General features: G+C 38.1%; 1 non-coding gene across 1 annotated transcript; it reads right to left on the bottom strand.

The window, feature by feature from the left end:
• Nucleotides 1-13,893: 13,893 nt before the first annotated feature.
• LOC112998212 (small nucleolar RNA R71) lies at nt 13,894-14,000 on the bottom strand. The gene has a single exon (XR_003263252.1). It is a non-coding gene; the product is annotated as a small nucleolar RNA R71 (small nucleolar RNA).
• Nucleotides 14,001-22,535: the final 8,535 nt, after the last annotated feature.

Below are 22,535 nucleotides of genomic sequence, written 5' to 3'. Positions count from 1 at the left end.
AATCTTTCTACCTTCTCCTATCAAGGGAAACATCCCTTAGCACTGTAATACCTCTTGAGCTTGAGGTTATTTCTCAAGTAAAGGAGTTGTTGGATGAGGGTTTGGTTTGTAAGAGCTTAACTCCTTGTGCTTTTTTGGTGCCCAAAGTAGGTATTATGAGGCACCGAATCCCTATGATAGGTGGTATGATGAATGTGTTGAGTGGTGCAACCCTCTTTTGTAAAATCACCCATCCATCCAACATCTTCATGATTCACATACATAGGGAATCATTAGGTAGGTTTGTTTTTATTTTTAGTTTCAATACAAACTTAGGTGGTCATATGAAATACCTTAGGTTTGTCATACTTTTTGGTAGGAATAATTAACATGAAAATATAGAAAAAGGTATGTTTTATTGCATTACTTTCCTTAATTTTTTAAATAGCGATCAAGGGGTTCCCACAAACCCTAAGAGAATAAAGGTCATTCCTGAGTGGCCCACTCCACCAAGTATAAGGAAAATTTGGGGCTTCCATGACTTAACAAACTTTTACAAAAGGTTTGTCCCATATTTTTCTATACTTGTAGCACCACTCATTGAGTTGGTGAGGAACCATGTTCCCTTATGGGAAGATGCCTAAGAAATGGGTTTTCAGACCTTACCTTACTCCAACATACCAAACACCACTAATATATATGTTTTTATTCATTTTACAGGTGTTGAGGGAAGAAGCCCATAGTTTCAAGAAGCTCTAGATTTGAGGTCAAATCCTTTTCAAGGGGGATGGAATGATGCAATCCTATCCCCCAATGGCAAATTTCGGGCACATGGGCTAAGTATGAGCCCACTTATCTTTGTACATATTAGATTAGGATTTCATTATTTTTGGGCCTTGTATTTAGGGCTCCATAATGTAGGTAGGATACCCTAAAAATATAAGATTTTTCAGCCCTTGTATTTTAGGGCACCTAGACTACTATTTGTATTAAGGGTAGTTTTGTAATTTCGCATGCATTAAGTGAATATTTGATCTGTGTGTTGGGAAATAAATTTAATTGAATTGGGAGAAGCCTAATCCAATTAAATTTTAGAGGGGGGGTGAGCATTTGCTTGCTACACCCCATTGCCAAATCATATAGTCACACTTTGTGCATGTCCTTCATGCTTTACATGCCTCATGACACCTAAGCAAACTTAGTGGAGAATCTTGGACTTGATCTTGGATTAATGGGCTGAACCATAGCTAAAATTCACTAATCATAATTAGTGAAATTTTGGCTCCAAAATTTGGCTCCCCGAATTCAATTTCAAATTCAAGTGAAATTTGAATAGAAATTCAAATTTCTCTCTAATTTTGTGTGACACTTAGGCTATAAATAAAGGCCATGTGTGTGCATTTTTTCAACTTTGATCATTTGAGAATTACACTTCAAAGTTCAGACCTCATTTGAGGCACAAAATTTTGTGCTCCTTCTCTCCCTCTCCCTCCACTCATCTTCTCCAACCTTCAAGCTCTCATCCATGGCTTCCTATGGTGGTTGTTGGATTTATGGTCAAGGGCAAGGGTAAAAGTTCCTATCCTGGGTCAAGGTTTATGGTCGAAGGATTGAGGTTTTGGCTCAAATGGGCTTGCGGAAGCTCGGGTGTGACATATGTCAGAGTATTTGTTTGGCAAGCAGTTCAAGGACAAAGAGAATGCCCCACATTTATTTCCATGACACGCATATAACAATGACGATTTGGAAATTTATGCAAAACTGATCATGCATGCACCCATGCGGACACTCAAATATCAAGTTTTGTGGTCATGTAACACTAAGGCTTAGGATTCATTTTTCCTATTTAAAATCAATCCAGTGTTTCCAAAAGATGCTCCTTTATCAATTTAGGCACACATCCGAGTCCATTTAGGCATTCGGGAAATCTTCACAGCATTCACCCTTTATGTGTACACACATTTTTTTCAAAAATCCTTGTGTTTTGATCGGTGAATTTTTCCAAAGAAAAACTGGAAGTTATTTCTTTTCAAAAGCGTTTTGGCCTTTTAGTCAAAAATGTTTTTCATTTTTTTCCATGAGGTATTTTGCTACCTAAACACACACACACACACACACACACACACACACACACACACACACACACACACATATATATATCTGTGTGTGTGTGTGTGTGTGTGTGTGTGTGTGTGTGTGTGTGTGAGGTATTTTTCCTACCTAAACACACACACACACACTAACACACACACACACATATATATATTGTGAGGTATTTTTGCTACCTAAATTTAATACATGCATATCCAAGGTAATTTGCTACCTAAACACACACATATATTTTGTGAAATTTGACAACCTTCCCGGTTCGTGCTTGTTTATTTAAATTCCTAGGATTATGAGCAGCTAGGCGTGTCTAACTATGACTTAAGAAACACAGGTGAACAAATAACAAGCAAAAATTTAAAAGGTACTAGGTTGCCTCCTAGTAGCGCTTCTTTAACGTCTTGAGCCGGACGCATGATGATGACTTGTCGATCACGAGCCTAGTACCTGCTCGTACCTGCCCCTAAGTCTCCAAATACAGGAAAATAGTACAACATAGTAAAATATGACTATGCTACCACTTACCTTTTCTTACCTTTCGCTTTGGACTTGGTGTGGTACCGACCAAATCTCAAAGCAAATATTCTTTGGTCCTTTGACTCGCAGGACAAGAAAGATGCATATGCATGCTCATGATTAAACAGTTTTAAGCGCCAAAAATTTAAAACAAATGTTTGTTATGTTCAATTTTACTTTAAGTGCTTGTGGCACCCCTAGGGATCGAGCTAGATGGCTCGGATCGATCGCATGCACCATTTGAAGGATGGCAATGGATCGTCACACTTTGGTGTATGACCAAGTGAAACTTTCTTGATTTAAGGTTATAGAGTGATGCCATGGGTCTGTTGACCCCACTGAAACTTGATGGCAGGCTGATCTTGACAGAATTTACATAACAAAGATACCCTTAGATTCGAAAGAAATGTCAAAGAGCTTGCATAAGAAACTAACATCAGATGTTTGGGTGTTTCCCACAAGCTCTTAGCCAAATGAGTTTGCTTCCCAAACGTGCATGTGCGAACCTCAGGGGTTTCTCTTTTTTTGTTTTGTATTATTTTCAACCCCAATTTGCTTAGGCTGCCCTTTTGGGTTTTCAACCAACTGGGTGAGAAATTTTGATCTGCCCCCTAGGTTCGCTTGAGGCTCATCCACGATGCCTCTCATTGCCCCAGTGTAGGGCTTTGAGGTATCTATTACTGTCTTTCGTCATGACCTTCTAGCAAGGAAGAAAAGAAAGAAATTGTGCAGGTTCTCGAAAATGAATTTTCAAAGAGGAAAAACATTTAAAGGATTCTTTTTCAATTGACAAATTAAGTCAAATGACTCATATTCTTGATAACTCACTTTCTCTCTCAAAATTTCAGGAATGATAAAATGAGGTCACATGAATGTTTGTATATTATTTGAAACACAATCAATCAAACATTTTTTCTTTTTTTGTTTCAAACTTTACTCATTGTTTTACGACACCCCAACCAAATGTGCAGAACGAGTAATTTCTGATTGAATAGTCTTGGAAGTCAAAACTCAGGAGCGCAGGTGGCTTGAGCAAACAAACCAAGAACTTACATTCACATTCCAGTGGAAGTCAAATAAGCAAAGATGTAATTGTGAGAGGATGAGAGACAAGGATGTCAAATTTATCCATGTTATTAGCATTGTAATTGTGGTTTACAATAATGGCATAAACTTGAAAATCCTAATGAGTCATTAGAGACATCTAACAACAACTTTCAAAATTGCCCTAGGTATGGCGTCACTTGTCAATGTCAGGATTCACAAGCGATTCTCCTTAAATTTCAGCCAGCCTGCATCAATTAGACCTTGCACCTTATGCTTCAGGGTCCTACAATGCTTAATGGAATTCCCCGGGGCTCCTCCATGATAAGCACATGTTGTATTCAAGTCGTATCCTTGAAAAAATAGAGGTCAAGGAACCTTGGGGGGTTATGGCTACCATTGAATTATGGAGTAGACATAAGAGCAAGTTAGCATAGGACACCGAAATTGGGGTGAATTCTATAAGAGTTTTTGCTGCAAAACTCCTTCCTTGGTTGGTGTTTGGTTTGTGCTAAAAGTGGTGTTTGGCATTGGTTATGTGGCAGGCGAGCCTTGTGGCTAATTTAGTGATGACCTTCGTGGATGATTGGGTGGTGGATAATGAAAAGGGATAATGTTGGCTGAGTAATGACATTGTTGAGTAGGTAGAAAATTTGGCCATGTAGGACTGGCAGTCAAAACACGGGTTCCTTCCCCCTTCTCATTCTCTCTATTTGCCCCAGGCTTTTTACTTGTCAATGCGAGACAATCAAATTTTCCTCTTCTCAAACCCACTTCGATCCTTTCGCCGGCGAACACTAAATCGGCAAAGCTTGAAGGCATGTAACCCACCATCTTCTCATAGTAGGACACTGACAACATGTCTACTATCATTGCTATCAACTCCCTCTCCATCATTGGGGGCGCTACCTGAGCTGCCATATCCTTCCATCTCTAAAAGATTCGTGTTCCCTTTTGCACATGCTCTGTAGCTGCGTCCTATCCGAAGCCATATCCGAATTGTACTAATACTGCCTAATGAAAGCAACCCTTAGGTCTTTCCAAGAATGGATTTAGGAAGGTTCCAGATTAGTGTACCAGGTGACAGCTGCCCCAGTAAGACTTTTCTGGAAAAATGCATCAACAGCTTTCCATCTTTTGTGTATGCCCCCATTTTCTTGCAGTGCATCTTCAGGTGGTTCTTGGGGCAAGTAGTCCCCTTGTACTTATTGAAGTTGGGCACCTTGAACTTCGGATCGATGGCGACGCCAGGCACTAAGCACAATTCCACCATGTCAGCAAAAGCATAACTTCCACCTTCTTCAACAGCTCCAAGCCTTTTCTCTATATGATCCAACTTTCTCTTCTCCGCCATAGCAAGAGGGATTCTTCTTGCCGCAAATTGCAAGGGTTGCGGTTGTGGGAGAAATTGAGGGCCCTCCAAAGTGTTTGGCAGGGGCACACCACCAACTGCTTACCCTTTAGTGGCATATCCGAGGCGAGGCTCGAAGTCGGTTAGATTATGGTGGGGTATTTCATGTGTCTCCCCCATGGGTTGAGGGACATGTGCATGATCAACTTGGGATTGTGGGCTCTCAATGGGTATGGGTGCAGAGTTGTCGACATCCTCTTTGAGGTTTTGTTATTACTATTGAATTCTGATAAGTTTTTCCTTTTCACCAATTACTTTGTATTTGTTGCTATTAATCCATGCATGCTTAGTGCTTGATTAATTGTCTCTGCACTTAATTTATGTTCATGCTTAATGATCAGTTTCGTTCATGATTAATTGTTGTGTGTGTTGCTTAATCACATAATGACTGTCTTATGTTAAATTTTGCTTAGTAATTTAATTTAGGGTTGGATTAAATGGTTGAACTGATAAAGGATAATTCCTTGTAACTTAGGATAAGAGACTTGCTTGTGAATCAAGGGGAAACAACGTATTTTAATTATGATATTTTCTAATTAAAATTGCTCGCTATTTAATTTACAAAAACAAACAACCCCCCCCCAATTCATTACTGTTTTATTACTATCTGTTATGAACGTTTGGTTGACCATTGCTCATTGGGAGACGACCTAGGATCACTTCCTAGATACTGCATTTTTAATGTTTATTTGATTCGGGTACAGCCTCGATCAGTGTGCATCAAATGAATAAATATCTATCTCATTCATACATTTAAAAAAATACACTAAAGCATCAAAGAGTTATGCACAAGAACATAAGAGAAATAAAGGGAAACCGACAAAAGGGAAAGTCATGATATTGCACAAGATTACGAGGCCTAACTCTCTTAAAATAGTCCTCAGTGGAGTCGCCAACTGTCGCAACCTACCCTTCGGCGGGAGGGCGACACGAAGGCTCTCAGGTGCGTCTTCCAGGAAAGGAAAACGCGCGAAGTCGCCACCAACGTTTATTTAAGGAAAACGTTAGGAAAACCAAAACGTGGGTCTACGAATTTTAAGTATGAAAGGTTCGGGAGTTGTTTTTACGCACGGGGAAGGTATTAGCACCCCACGCGTCCGTCACAAGGGACGACAACCTCTAATTGAGAGTGCAAGACATGACTTTATGTTTATGTACTTTCCCTTTTTTATTTCTTTTATCTTTTTGGCTTTTTATGTTTTTTTTTCTTTTTTATGGTTGACAAGGTTGTTTCCCTCACTCCTATGTATCCTCAATTGTGATGAGGAAATCATACCTAAGTAGTTCTTTCATAAGAACTGAATGTTGGTTAAGTTGTTTTGATCTTTTTCCGAAAGATCAATTTTAATCGAACAAAATTCGTTTAAGGCATTGGACCTTTAAACGATCTTTTTGATTTTTGAAAGGCGGGGAGAACCGTTAAGGCGTTGGACCTTTAACGATCTCTTGTTTTTGAAAGGAGAGAAACATTAAGGCGTTGGACCTTTAACGATCTCATGGGGTTGATAAAAGTGGGGCTTTCGCTCCTACGTATCCTTAATTGCGATGAGGAAATCAGACCTACGTAGTTCTTCAAAAAGCGGTAAAGTTTACACCATGTGTTGATTTTATACTTTTGAACGGTCCATTTTAACCGATAAAAGCAAAGAGGACTGTTTAAGGGGTTGGACCTTAAAACGGTTTCAAGTGACCCTTTTTGCGGACAAAGCTTGATTTGTGAGTTGATTTTAGCCTTAGTTTCACTTGGTTATTATCAACTCATTTAAAGGAACTTTCAAAGTAAAATTTCCGATTGTGGGCCTTTTGATTATTTTATTATTATTTTAGATATTTTGATTATTTTATTATTATTTTGCTTTTTTTTATTTAACCAAGGTTATGGCATGAACGATCGATTGGATCTTGTTTTAACAGTGATTAAACGAGATTACACACAAATGATCGGTTGTAATTCATTTTATCATTTATTAGGCGAGATAACGACTTAAATGATCAGTCGAAGCTCGTTAAAAATGGAAGAAAATAATATTGAAAGTAAATGAAGTAAGAATGAAAGCATACAAAACAAGAATGGACCACTGAAGGTGCATAGAATGAATTGAAAGCTTTGAATTTGAGAACTTACCGGTTGAAGATCGAAGAACGATGAAGAACGAACGAAGAATGGTGAAGAACTTCCATGGAATCGCTCACGGAAATGTCTCGGAAGCGTTACGGAAGCACCTCAGCTTGGATTTTTTCCTTTCTTTCTCTTTTCCTCACTAATTTCAAGTGAAAGCTCAGTGCAAAAATTGCTGACCCCCTAAAACTTAGCCCTCTTCCCCTATTTATAGGAGAAAAGGGGAGGTGGTTGCCGCCCAGTTGCTTCCTGATGAAGATTTATGAGTGCACCCCCCAACTGATAAGTTCACCCCGCCTCCAGAGTGTTCCAGATGGTACAGATGGACCCAATGCTAGTTACACCCCTCAGTTTGATAAGTGCAGCCTCATTGTTGTGTTTTTGGCTGATTTCTTTCCAAAACGTTATGGAACTTTACGAATTACGCTGCGATGGGTGTTAAGCGTCTCAAAGTGATCAACCAAGGTCCGCACGCCGACAAAAATTGTCCCCGGATGAAATTAGGGTATGATAGTAGTAAACATTTGTTGGATCAAGTGGCCTCAGAATAATTAAGATGAGGGGGGGTTGAATTAATTATTCCTAAATCTTTACTAATTAAAAATTTACTCTTCTTAGGCTTTTACTATGTTGTTAAGGAAATAAAGAATAAACAAGAAACTTAACCAAAAGTAAAAGTGGAAATTAATGTACACAACGGAAATTAAAAGAGTAGGGAAGAAGGAGACAAACACACAAGAGTTTTATACTGGTTCGGCAATAACCCGTGCCTACATCCAGTCCCCAAGCGACCTGTGGTCCTTGAGATTTCTTTTCAACCTTGTAAAATTCCTTTACAAGTAAAGATCTACAAGTGATGTACCCTCCCTTGTTCTCTTTGAACAACCTAGTGGATGTACCCTCCACTAGAATTGATCCACAAGAGATGTACCCTCTCTTGTTCTCAGTCAACCCAAGTAGAAGTACCCTCTACTTGTTCCACAAAGGATGTACCCTCCAATGTGTTAAGACAAAGTTCTCAGGCGGTTAGTCCATTGAAACTTTGTGAATGGGGAAACAAAAGAATTCTCAGGCGGTTAGTCCTTTGAAATCTTTTGTTTATGGGAAAGGGAAGAATCAAAAGCATTCTCAGACTGTGTCTTATTGAATTCTTTGATAAGGGAGAAGGGAGACACAAAAGAATTCAGGCGGTTAGTCCTTTGTTCTTTTGGAAAAGGGAGAAGAGAGACACAAAAAGAATTCAGGCGGTTGGTCCTTGGCGAATTCTTTTTGGCAAAGGGAGAAGGGAATGAAAAAGATGAATAGCACAATTTTGTTTTCAAGGTTTGGAAAACCAGAAAACTTTGGAAAGCTTTTGGCAAAGGAAGAAGAAGAAGAAGTTCAAAGAGATTCAATGGTTGTAAAGGATTGTAAGTCTGTTTTTAAAGATTGTAAGTTCTCTTTAAAATGTAAGTCAAGATCTTGCTTTTATAGACTCTTCATGTCTGGTCAAGAGAACCATTAGAAGAGTTATAACCTTTAGAAAAACTTGAAAACTATTGGAAAAGTTATAACTTTTAGAAAATGTGAAAACTATTGGAAGAGTTACATCTTTTGATTTTTGTTCAGAACTTATCACTGGTAATCGATTTCCAAATCATTGCAATCGATTACACAAAGCATTTTTGTGAAAGGATGTGACTCTTCACAATTGAATTTGAATTTCAACGTTCAAACACATTGGTAATCGATTACCAAATCATTGTAATCGATTACAACATTTTGAAATCAATTGGAACGTTGTAAATTCAGTTGAAAGCTTTTTGAAAACCATTTTGCTACTGGTAATCGATTACAATAAACTGGTAATCGATTACCAAAGAGTAAAAACTCTTTGGCAATAGGTTTTGTGAAAAATTCATGTGCTATTCAATGTTTTGAAAAACTCTTTACTACTTATCTTGATTGAGTCTTTTCTTGATTCTTGAATCTTCAACTTGTCTATTCTTGATTCTTGATTCTTGAAACTTGATTCTTGAAATAAAATTTCCTCTTGATCCTTGAAGTGTTCTTTATTCAATCTTGAACTTATTCTTTGATTCTTGAAGTCATCATCTTTGTTATCATGAAGTGTTCTTGACTTTTGAGCTTTTTGTCATCATCTTTGTTATCATCAAAACTTCTTGATTCATCATCACGAAGCTTGCTTCTACAACATTATGATTTTATTTCCAATTTTTATAGCCAATTAAGGCTCTATTTGTAAGTATATTTTGAAAGAATAATTTTTTCTTGTAAATAAAAGTTTTTTTAAGAAGTATCCATGGATTCTCGTGGGTATTAAAAAAATTTATGGATTTTTTTCAAAAGGATACTTGGTATATGACACAGGACAAATTTTCTCCAACGCGACGGGTAGAGGGTCGCCATTACCCTTACACACCCCACCCAGTTGTCATCCCTAGGTTTAACCTCCCTTTCCTTTTAACAAGCCTATTTTTTGGTAGGGGATTAATATGAAATGTTGTTATACCACGTGGGACGTAAATGATCAGTCAAAATTCACTTTACAAGAAGAAAAGAGATTACTGATGGTAGAAGAATGAGATGCAGATATGCAAAGCAATAAAGAGGACCCCTAAGGGTGCATAGATTATATCCAAATCCTTAAAATAAATACTAACCGGATGACGAACGAAGAATAACGAACGAAGAACGATGTAGAAGTCGATTATGATCGCAATTTGGTAGTGCATCGGCCTCGTTTTTCCCCTCTTTCTTCTTCTTCTCTTCATATTTCACTGAATCCTCTCAATATTCAGATGTTGGCCCCTTCCTTCAACCCGTCTCACGCCTATTTATAGGAAATGAGGGGGTTTAGTGGATCTGCGGCTCGCCCAGGCGAGCTGGTTACTTCACCCCTAAGCTATTTGGGGGGCCAGGCGAGCCAGAGTTCAGAAAAAGGCTTAAAATGACCCTTTTGCCCTCCCTTTTGGGTATTTTTTGCAGTTTTTTTTTTTATCAAAATGTCAAATAGGGTATGACAGTTTCCCCTCTTTACTTATCTTTTATTGAAAATGAAAAGGTAAGTAAAGATAAGGACACTAATTTCATCCAAGTGATCTTGCTATCTGACTGGCAACTGGTGAAAACCAAAGCAGTGAAACCTGTCAAAAGAATAAATGTACGAAGTATCAAGAGTACCAAACAAAAGACTTTGAAGTCTTGAAATGTAAAGAAGACATTGAAGTCTTGACAAAAGACATTGAAGTCTTGAAATGTAAAGAAGACGTTGAAGTCTTGACAAAAGACATCGAAGTCATCGAAGACATTGAGTCCCCTAAGCTCCTTATCTTTTCTTTCCACTATATTCCACGCCTTACGGATTCTCTGAAGTATTTTTGCATTGCCTTCACTGAAACCCCGTGCGACGAAAGGTGTGATAGTCTCCTCCGACGGTGCAGCTCTCATAGGGTATCCTAGTTGTCTTATGGCCAGCATGGGATTATAATTAATGCAACCCCTTGCTTCCATCAAGGAGACGTTTGGGAATCCTTCACATGAACACAACACTCTGCTCCCTCCTTCTTTCCATCAGGGGAACCAACTAATGTACGCTCCTACCATACCTGCCAAGAGTTCCTCCCAATTTTCTTTTCCCTTTTTGGCGCACATGTGATGACCTTGTAGAGGACAGACAGGTCTACCTTCATGACGAAGCACATGGGAGACCATCCACACATATAGAGCGGGTGTGCAACAGACAATCCTCGCGCCACTCTTTTTGCATCTCAGGTCGAATGTGTCATATGCATCGGCCAAAACAACGATGACCGGGCTTTCCTTGCTGTGATGATAAGCAAGAAAGGTGTCGATGGCTGCTAAGTCCACTAGCCCGTCTACATTTGGAAAGAGTATAGTCCCAAACACCAATAATGCTAATATGTCAATGAATGAGGTCCACTCTTCTTGATATGCCAAAGCTTCTGCCCTCTCCTCCAAGCGCCTCATTGGTATCCCTACCACCCCATTCCAATTTTGCTTCACTCAGTCTAACTCTTGTGCCAAGATCTTGATCACTTTTGCTACTCTTGCCATGGAAGGGTAGAATCCAGAAAAAAGATATGGCTTCCTTCCACTTAGCGGGCATCCCAAGATCCCTTCAAACTCTTCTATGGTTAGTACTAACTAGAAGTCCCCAAACGTGGAGTATCTGAGCGACTAGTTGTAGTATTCAACAAGGGATGCAATGGCTTCAATGGACACTTCTATCATGGTCAAATCCCAAATTTTCTCATATGCCTTGCAGAAGGCTTGACGTCGAACTTGATCCATCCGTTGCCCTAGCCTTCACAAGTTGACTAGTTCTAGGCTCTTGACTTTGACATGATAGAACCTTTTTTTAAAAGAGGGTGCTTGGTTTGACCCCATGTTTGCTAGAATGAAAGTTTCGATGACCAATACTTCAACACCCTATCATAGAGGAGGTATGATGAATGCATCAGGGCATGTTTATGCTATGCATGACAAAATGCGTTTATCTACGGACAAAAGATTCCGAAAGATCATCCCTTCTTACCCACAATGCAGTGGGTATCATGGTTCATTCACAATCATTACCACGGTGCCCAATGCATGCAATTAAGAAGGAATTGCGAACCTTCCGGCTTCCCGTGACATAGATGACGAGACAAATGCAATGCATGAGTGATGACACGACATGAGTATGCATGCATGAGAGCATGTGGTTGGTAGCATAAAGAGAACACACTAAATGAATAAGCATGTGATGTGCCATTATTTTCTCCTATTTCTTAACCCTTTTTGCACCATTTTAAGTACTGATTAATCTTAATTGTCAAATTAATTAGGCAGTTTTATTATTTGGGCCCATTAAGCTAATTTGATGTTTTTAATCTAATTTCAGGAATTAATGAAGCATTGTGCTTGAATCCAGAATTGAGCTTGGACTTGAAGACGGCAGACTATTTTATTCTACAAAATTAGATCTTATCTTATCTTTATCTTATCTAGATATTATTTAGATTTGATCTCATCTAGATATTATTTAATCTAGATCTTATCGTATCTTATCTAGATTTGAATTTAATTTATTTATGGGCTTGGATTTAAAACAGATTTGTAAGCTTTGGGGCTAGAAAACTATATAATAGCACCAAGGTTCTAGTTTAGCCCTCTCCTCTCTCTTCTTCTCTGTCTGCTAATTTCATTTTTTTAGGCTTTTCTTTGAGACATTTGTTTTCGTTTGCAATTCCAGTAGCAATAAAATTTCGTTCTTTAATTTATAAGTTCGTTCCCTATTGATTAATGGAAGGCTAAATCTCCAGCGTTGTTTTCTCTTGAGGATCAAGCACAGTTCTCTTTGAGGTTCTATTATTACTGTTAAATTCTGTTCAGTTTTTCCTCTTCACTAATTACTCTGAATTTGTTGCTTTTAATTCATGCATGCTTAGTGCTTGATTAATTGTCTCTGCGCTTAATTTACGTTCATGCTTAATGATCATTTATGAGTAATCGGTGTATGTGATGCTTAATCACATAATGAATGCCTTATGTTGAATTTCGCTTAGTAATTTAATTTAGGGTTAGATTAAGTGGTTAAATTGATAAAGGATAAATTCTCGCAACCTAGGATAAGAGACTTGCTTGTGAATCAAGGGGAAGCAACGTATTTTAATTCTGATATTTTCTAATTCAATTTTAATCGTTGTTTAATTTACAAAAGCAAACAACCCCCCCCCCCCCCCAATTTGTTACTATTTCCTACTATCTGTTATGAACATTTGGTTTATCATTGCTCGTTCGGAAATGACCTAGGATCACTTCCTAGTTACTACATTTTAATGTTTATTTGATTCGGGTACGGCCTCGATCAAATTTGGCGCCGTAGGCCGGCTGAGGTCTCTATCGTCCAAAAAAAGTGATTCTGTCAAAAGTTTTTTATTTTCCAAGTATTATTCCCTTATTTTTCTTAACTTATCATTTTTAGCTTATATAGTTAGACTTTGAATTTTCATTAGAAATTTTTTGTGCTATCTTCTCATCATTTTATAAGGTTGCTCACAAAATTTCAAGTCATTTGGATATCATTTAATGGTAGCTGTAGTTCAAACCTACACTGTTACTTGCATAAGAAGACAACTAGTTGTGCATGCTGAATATAGTGTATGACTAGAGGCAATCCATCTGACTTACAACCCTTTGATCCTGAGATAGATAGGACATTTCATAGATTATTTAGACATCATTTAGTACCTTTTGAGCATCCTGAGCATTCTGTTATTGGTGATTTTGAGCATTACAATTTTGAACATTCCAATTTTAAGCACTCTGAGAACATGGCACACCCTCCACCCCGTGAGAGGACTCTAAGGGAATTTGGCTGCACCTGATTTCACCTACGAAAGCTTGTGCATCCAATACCCTGATGAGGATGTCCCATATGTTCTTAAAACTGGACTGATCCATTTGCTTCCAAAGTTTCATGGCCTTGCAGGTGAAGACCCACACAAGCATCTGAAATAATTCCATATTGTCTGCTCCACCATGAAACCACCAGATGTCCAGGAGGATCACATATTTCTGAAGGCCTTTCCTCATTCTTTAGAGGGAGTGGCAAAGGACTGGCTATATTACCTCGCTCCAAGGTCCATCACGAGCTGGGATGACCTCAAGAGAGTATTCTTAGAAAAAAAATTTCCCTGCTTCCAGGACCACGGCCATCAGAAAGGGTATTTCAGGTATTAGACAACTCAGTGGAGAGAGCCTATATGAATACTGTGAGAGATTTAAGAAATTATGTGCCAGTTGCCCTCACCACCAGATTTCAGAGTAGCTTATTCTCCAATATTTTTATGAAGGACTCAGCAACATGGAGAGAAGTATGATAGATGCTGCCAGTGGTGGAGCCCTTGGAGGCATGACCCATGCTGAAGCCAGAAATTTAATTGAGAAGATGGCTTCAAACTCCTAGAAATTTAGTGCCAGAAGTGATGCTATTGTCATTAGAGAAGTGCATGAAGTAGCCACGAATTCATCAAGCGAGACTAAGAAGCTTGAAGGTAAACTAGATGCCTTGGTTAACCTGAAATAAAAAATCTGCACCTGTCGCCAGACTCTGTGGTTTATGCTCCTCTGCCGACCACCACACAGACCTTTGCCCTTCTGTGCAACAATCTGAACCAATTGAACAACATGAAGCTTATGCTGCAAACATCTACAGCAGACCTCCTCCACCTCAATAGCAAAATCAGCCACAAAATAATAATTATGACATCTCTAGCAACAGGTACAATCTCGGATGGAGGAATCATCCCAACCTTAGATGGTCGAATCCTTCACAACAGCAACAACAACAGCCTTATTTTCAAAATGTTGCTGGCCCAAGAAGACCATACATTCCTCCACCAATCCAGCAGCAACAACAGCAATAGCCCCAGAAACAACAAACAGTTGAGGTTGCTCTGCAACCTTCCCTTGAAGAACTTGTGAGGCAAATGACTATGCAAAACATGCAGTGTCAAGCACTTTGCGAGTTGTCCTTTGAACACCCAGATGACCTCCCGGTGCGGAAGAATGACAGAACTGCAAGACTGAGTTAGTCTCATGATCTGGAATGCATCGTCTAATGACATGATCACTGCACAATTTCCACAAGTAGGGGTCATCCTAAATAAAATGCTTAGCATCACTTTTAATTTTATCTTTTTGGGCCTTAGATGCTAAGGGAGGAAAAACAGAAGCAACTAAATAATTGACAATGTTAGCAAACCAGGGAGTAGAAAGAGAGTCAGAAATACTATACAGTATATACAAATGATCATCTGGGAAATCATCCCGAATGAGTGAATCCGCATCAGATACACGTTCTATCCGACTCAAATGATCAGCAACTAGATTTTGTGCTCCGCTCCTATCACGAATCTCTAAGTCAAACTCTTGGAGCCAGAGCATCCATCGGATCAACCTAGGCTTAGAATCAGCCTTCTTCAACAAGTACTTTAGAGCTGCATGGTCAGTATAAACAATAATGCGGGTACCAAGCAAATAAGATAGAAATTTTTCAAGAGACTAAACTATGGCTAGAAGCTCTTTCTCAGTAGTAGTATAATTCGCTTGGGCAGCATCTAAAGTCCTAGAAGCATAATATATCACCCTAGGTAATTTATCAATTTTCTGAGCAAGGACAGCCCCCAATGCATAATTTGATGCATCACACATAAGCTCAAAAGGGGCTGTCCAGTCGGGTGCTTGGATGATGGGGGTGGTATGTTGGACCTTGTGGCCTCAGATATCTTAAGAAGGGGGGGTTGAATTAAGATAACAAGAACTATTCCCCAATTTAAATCTTGCTCTCTCTCTTTAGATTAACAATGCATCCTTAACATGAATTACTCAAAAAATAATTCAGAATAAACTTCTTTAAAGGCAAAAGATAAATAGCAATAAATAAAAGAAGTTTAAGGGAAGAGAGAAATGTAAACTTGATTTATACTGGTTCAGTCACTTCCTGTGCCTACGTCCAGTACTCAAGCAACCCACTTGAGATTTTCCACTCTCTTTGTAAAATCCTTTTACAAAGTCTGAATCACACAGGGACAACCCTTCCCTTGTGTTTAGGAATCCTTTACAACAAGAGACCCTCGGTCTCTTAACCCCTTTTCAGAAGTAAAAGAAAAGAAGAAGAAATCTCTCTTGAAAGAGACAGATTGTACAATGAAGATCAATCACAATTCCTTATTTGAATATGCAAGTGTTTGACCAAGGAATCTTTGAGAGGATAAGACATTTTGGGCAATCAAAAACTCTCTCTAATTATTCGTGTTTCCAAGTCACATATAAATAGACCTTTGATGGCCATTCATAAACCATTTGAATAGATGTGACTCTTGAAAGTTATTTTCTGAAAATCTCCTCTGGTAATCGATTACAATAGTTGTGTAATCGATTACAGGCTTTAATATTTGAATTAAAACGTTTATTAACTGCTGGTAATCGATTACCAATATGGTGTAATCGATTACACAGTCTAAAATTTGAATTCAAATATTTAGTAGCTGTTGTAAAGCATTTTTGGCCACTGGTAATCGATTACATCCTCTGGTAATCGATTACCAGAGAGTAAATCTCTTGAAAAACACTTTTTAACATGCATTACTTGGCCAAACCTTTTGCTATATCAATTAGGAATTTCCTTCCTAATGTACTGGTGATCATCTTGATGTTGTGGCTTGTATTCTTGAATCATTTGCATCATTTGCTTTTCTTCATCATGATCATCATCAAAACACCAAAGGCATTTGCATCTACAATCTCCCCCTTTTTGATGATGACAATACAATACCTGAGATCAAGATTCAAGCAAGCAACAACCAATTGTGTATAGATAAAATGTGCGTTTACTCCCCCTATATTTCGGAATTTATGATCACTTTTATCACTTGATTTCTAAGCTCTTTGATCATCATCAAAACACCAAAGATCTTCTACAATCTCCCCCTTTTTGATGATGACAATCCCTGAAATCAAGACAAACCATATACAAGATGATAGCATGTTCACACAGCCCTTACTCCCCCTATCTTTTAGCATGTATGCCTATGCCTAACTTTAATGAGTAGTTTAATTGATTTCTAACCCAAGGTCTCTCAAGTTCTCTCCCCCTTTGGCAACATCAAAAAGAACTAGACAACACAATCAAAAACCAAACACAATAAATATCCAAACAACGCCATTCATGAAGCCAAAATAAAACCATACATTTGCATAATCAACTAAAGCAATGTCTAGAAATATAATTATAGTGGAAGACTACGATAACTAGATCAATAAAAAGCCAAATACACGGCGTTAAAACAGAGTACTAATAATACTTAATTACTAATAAGACTTAGTCTTAATAATAACTTATAAGCTAAGAGGATGATGGAAGCGGTGGTGGTGGATCAAAACAAGTACGGATGAAGGAGACATCTTCTTCAACTTTGGTGATCCTTGATTCCATGGCATCAAACCGCATGTCGACTTGCAATTCCATATTATCAAACTTGTCACCAACAAAAGTTTGAAGACCATCGAACTTTTCCAAAAGCTTTCGAAGAAGAGAGGAATTATCTTCAACTGGTTGGTTGCTTTCATCATCAGCGGGTGGAGCACCCTTTTTGACCCAAGAGCCATCAAGCTCTTTGCGGTAACCAAAAGAAGCAATCACAGCAGCACCAATTAAAAAGGATCTCTTGATTGGAACGTAAGGTTCAGAATCAAGAGGAATTTGAAAATGGTGGAAAAAGAGAGTGACAAGCTGTGGATATGGTAGTGGAGCATTTAATCGCAATGCCTTATGCATGCGATATCTGACTAAGTGTGCCCAGTCAAGTTGACGCCCTGTATGAAAGGCCCACATGATAATTAGATCTTCCTCAGAAACCTGGGCAAGGTTGGAAGACCGTGGAAGCAAAATACGCACAATTAAATAGTGAAGGATGCGGCTTTCAAAAGCCAATGACCCGGCAAGAAGACGTCCGGTCATATCCGCATTGTTGGTGCAAACCAACTGGCGGGCATCATGGGCAGAGAAATCAAATTTCCAGTCGTCATTCAGTGTACCTTCAAATGGTACACCGTCACTGGGTAATTTGGTTAAGTCATGGAAAAGGGACTGGTCAATGACCATTTTTATCCCAAAAATTTCAGAAATTAGAGTGCTGTCCTGAATTTCAAGATTACAATAAAAAGCTTTAACCAATTCAGGATAAATAGGCAATTGTAATGACATAAAAGGTAGAAGACATAAGTTCTGAAAGGCTTGAATGCAATCAAAGGTTTCAGCAGAAAAGAATTCCATATCAATAAACTTAGGGTCGATAATGGAATGAGATGAGAAAAGATTGGAGTACCGTTTCTGCTGTTCATCGGAAGAAAACACTGGGGAAGAGGACAATGATGGTGGAATTGGTGCTGTGGATGCGCTAGTGGCTCCGGAAGGATGAGCTCTTGAAGCCGAAGCGGAGGCGGAAGAACCCTTTCGTTTCTTTGACGATTCTGCCATTTGAAGGAGTGTTTGCAGATTTTAATCGGTGAAAGCAAAAGAGAAACGAAAAAGAAGAAGATCGCAATTTACGGGAGTTGATTTCATGGAGAAATGAGTGAGATATGAAGATTTGGAGGTTTGGGAATGGAAGAACGTCGTGAGAGAAAAGGGGCTGCGCAGGGATTTCTGGAAAATGTGATATTTATAGACGAGGACGCGTTGTAATCGATTACAAGGCTTGGTAATCGTTTACAAGAGTGATAAGCCTTCTGGTAATCGATTACAGGATGTTGTAATCGATTACAGGCTGCCTGTTCTTGTGTAATCGATTACACTATATGGTAATCGATTACCAGACCATAAACTAGACTAGTTCCTCTAAAATAACCTATGTTTATGCTAAATACATCTAACACTATCAATCATCATCACTAATCTGTATTTAATTCATTCAACTAAGTATTAATCAAACAATTAACACACACCAATCAAATATAATCAAATACTTACAATTAAACACAATCAAACAAAAGCAATCATCAAAACATAATCATAACTATCAATCAAAAACATTAATGACAATCAAATACTTAAGGAGTAAACAAGCATCAAAAACTTAATCAAAAGTTAACAATCATAGACAAAAATCATCAAAGTAATCAATCAATGACAAGTGACCTGTTGGTATCATTTGATATTACTTGTTGGGCTTACTTGTTAAACAAGTGGCCTCTGTTTGTTGAATAAACTTTGATGTATGCCATGTGTTTGGAGAAATTGTTATCAATGTATCGTTTTTGCTCTTCTCCGTTTTCATAGTCTTTCAACATGATACCCAGATTTATGATTTTATTTTTGTGAATCACTTGAAGAAATTTTTTTTTTTTTTTTCTTCCCAAGTGATCTATGCTTTCTTTTCTTTCTTTTCTTTGAGATTCCTCTTGTCGGATTTTTCAATTCTTCTTTCAAAGACAAGATAATCGGATCTCATGTGCCAAGGTTGATTACTTTCATAGCATGATGGGGCTAAGGAAGAGTCTTCTTCTTTCTTCTTTGTATTGATGTTTGATTTTCTTTTATTTCTTTTGTTTCTCAGAAATTTATTGAACCTTTTCACAAAGAGTCTGAAATCATCATCATCTTCTTCTGTTTCAGTCAAGTCCTCTTTGTCACTTTCTTCTTGAATAAAAGATGATGAGGTTCTGAGTGTTATTCCTTTTCTCTTTATATCATTCTCTTCATGGTGATGAAGTCTCATAAGTTCCATTTCATGTTGTTGAAGTTTTCCAAAGAGAGTGGCAAGAGACATATTAGTGAGATTTCTTGATTCTGCAATTGCTGTTACTTTTGGTTGCCATTGCCTGCTTAAACATCTCAACACTTTGTTAATCAGATCTTCATTAGGAAATATTTTTCCCAAAGATGCAAGATGATTAACTATACAAGTAAATCTCTTCTGCATATCTTCTATGGTCTCATATTGAAACATTCTGAACATTTCATATTCATGTATAAGAGTGTTTATTCTAGATCTCTTGACATCGGTTGTGCCTTCATAGGTTACTTGCAAAGTATCCCACATTTCTTTTGCATTTTTACAATTTGAGACTCTAAAAAATTCATCCATGCCTAATGCAGAAGTGATTATATTTTTGGCCTTTAAATTGTATCGAACCTTTCTTCTTTCATCATCATTCCATTCTTCTCTTGGTTTTTCTATAATTACATTTCCCACTACCTTTGTAGGAATAAAAGGACCAACTTCAATGGCATCCCATATATTTAAATCTATGGCTTCAATAAGAATATGCATTCGGGTTTTCCAATAGTGATAACCCTCGCCATTGAACATAAAAGGCCTATTAATAGAATTTCCCTCAAGAAATGGAAAGTTGGATGAGGCCATATCTATTCTTGAAGTTTTTAAACTTTATACAAGAATCCCGCTCTGATACCACTTGTTGGACCTTGTGGCCTCAGATATCTTAAGAAGGGGGGGTTGAATTAAGATAACAAGAACTATTCCCCAATTTAAATCTTGCTCTCTCTCTTTAGATTAACAATGCATCCTTAACATGAATTACTCAAAAGATAATTCAGAATAAACTTCTTTAAAGGCAAAAGATAAATAGCAAAAAATAAAAGAAGTTTAAGGGAAGAGAGAAATGCAAACTTGATTTATACTGGTTCGGTCACTTCCTGTGCCTACGTCCAGTACTCAAGCAACCCACTTGAGATTTTCCACTCTCTTTGTAAAATCCTTTTACAAAGTCTGAATCACACAGGGACAACCCTTCCCTTGTGTTCAGGAATCCTTTACAACAAGAGACCCTCGGTCTCTTAACCCCTTTTCAGAAGTAAAAGAAAAGAAGAAGAAATCTCTCTTGAAAGAGACAGATTGTACAATGAAGATCAATCACAATTCCTTATTTGAATATGCAAGTGTTTGACCAAGGAATCTTTGAGAGGATAAGACATTTTGGGCAATCAAAAACTCTCTCTAATTATTCGTGTTTCCAAGTCACATATAAATAGACCTTTGATGGCCATTCATAAACCATTTGAATAGATGTGACTTTTGAAAGTTATTTTCTGAAAATCTCCTCTGGTAATCGATTACGATAGTTGTGTAATCGATTACAGGCTTTAATATTTGAATTAAAACGTTTATTAACTGCTGGTAATCGATTACCAATATGGTGTAATCGATTACACAGTCTAAAATTTGAATTCAAATATTTAGTAGCTGTTGTAAAGCATTTTTGGCCACTGGTAATCGATTACATCCTCTGGTAATCGATTACCAGAGAGTAAATCTCTTGAAAAACACTTTTTAACATGCATTACTTGGCCAAACCTTTTGCTATATCAATTAGGAATTTCCTTCCTAATGTACTAGTGATCATCTTGATGTTGTGGCTTGTATTCTTGAATCATTTGCATCATTTGCTTTTCTTCATCATGATCATCATCAAAACACCAAAGGCATTTGCATCTACAATCTCCCCCTTTTTGATGATGACAATACAATACCTGAGATCAAGATTCAAGCAAGCAACAACCAATTGTGTATAGATAAAATGTGCGTTTACTCCCCCTATATTTCGGAATTTATGATCACTTTTATCACTTGATTTCTAAGCTCTTTGATCATCATCAAAACACCAAAGATCTTCTACATGGTAGTCAACGCTCCTTTGAGGCAATCAAAAGCCTCTTTGCATCTGTCATTAAAGTCAAACTCCACCTCCTTTTGCAACAAGTTGGATAGTGGAAGGGCTACTTTGCTAAAATCTCTTATAAAGCGCCTGTAGAATCCTGTATGACCAAGAAAAGATCGCACCTCTCGCACACAAGAGGGGTAAGGCAATTGTGAAATAACAAAATTTTTTGCAGGATCTACTTCAATACCCTTATTGGAAATAATGTGGCCTAGAACTATACCTTGCCCAACCATAAAATGACATTTTTCAAAATTTAGAACAAGATTAGTTTCGATGCATCTATTCAAAACTTTTTCCAAACTATCCAAACAACCATCAAAAGAGGATCCATATACAGTGAAATCATCCATAAACACCTCTATGCAATTTTCTAAGAAATCACTGAAAATACTAATCATGCACCGCTGGAAGGTACCAGGGGCATTGCACAGGTCGAAAGGCATCCTCCTATAGGCAAAAGTGCCGAAGGGGCAGGTGAATGTGGTCTTTTCCTGATCCTCAAGAGCAATAGTAATTTGCATATAACCAGAAAAACCATCAAGGAAACAGTAGTGAGATTTACCTGCCAGGCATTCAAGCATCTGGTCAATGAATGGCAAGGGAAAATGGTCCTTTTTGGTAACCTGGTTCAGCCTCCTATAGTCAATGCAGACTCTCCAACTGTTCTGCACCCGAGTAGGAATCAGCTCCTCCTTCTAATTTTTTATCACTGTGAGGCCGGTCTTCTTCGGGACTACCTGGACGGGACTCACCCATTGGCTGTCGGAGATAGAATAAATGATTCCAGCTTGCAAAAGCTTGGTTATCTCCTTCTTCACTACATCAAGAATCACCGGGTTGAGTCTTCTCTGTGGTTGTCTTACTGGTTTAGCTCCATCCTCTAAATTTATTCGATGCATACACGTGGATGGGCTAATACCAGGAATGCCCGCCAAGGTCCAGCCTATAGCCTTCTTATGCTTCTTGAGAACAGACAACAACTTCTCCTCTTGCTCATCAGCAAGGGAGGCAGATATAATCATTGGAAAACTTTTGCTATCATCCATGTAAGCGTATTTTAAATTTGATGGCAGAGGCTTCAATACTGGTGTGGTCGGCTGGATAGTG

This window comes from Glycine max, chromosome 10 (assembly GCF_000004515.6).
Source record: "Glycine max cultivar Williams 82 chromosome 10, Glycine_max_v4.0, whole genome shotgun sequence".
NCBI classification, from domain to species: domain Eukaryota; kingdom Viridiplantae; phylum Streptophyta; class Magnoliopsida; order Fabales; family Fabaceae; genus Glycine; species Glycine max.
This window is presented reverse-complemented; position numbering and strand designations above follow the sequence as displayed.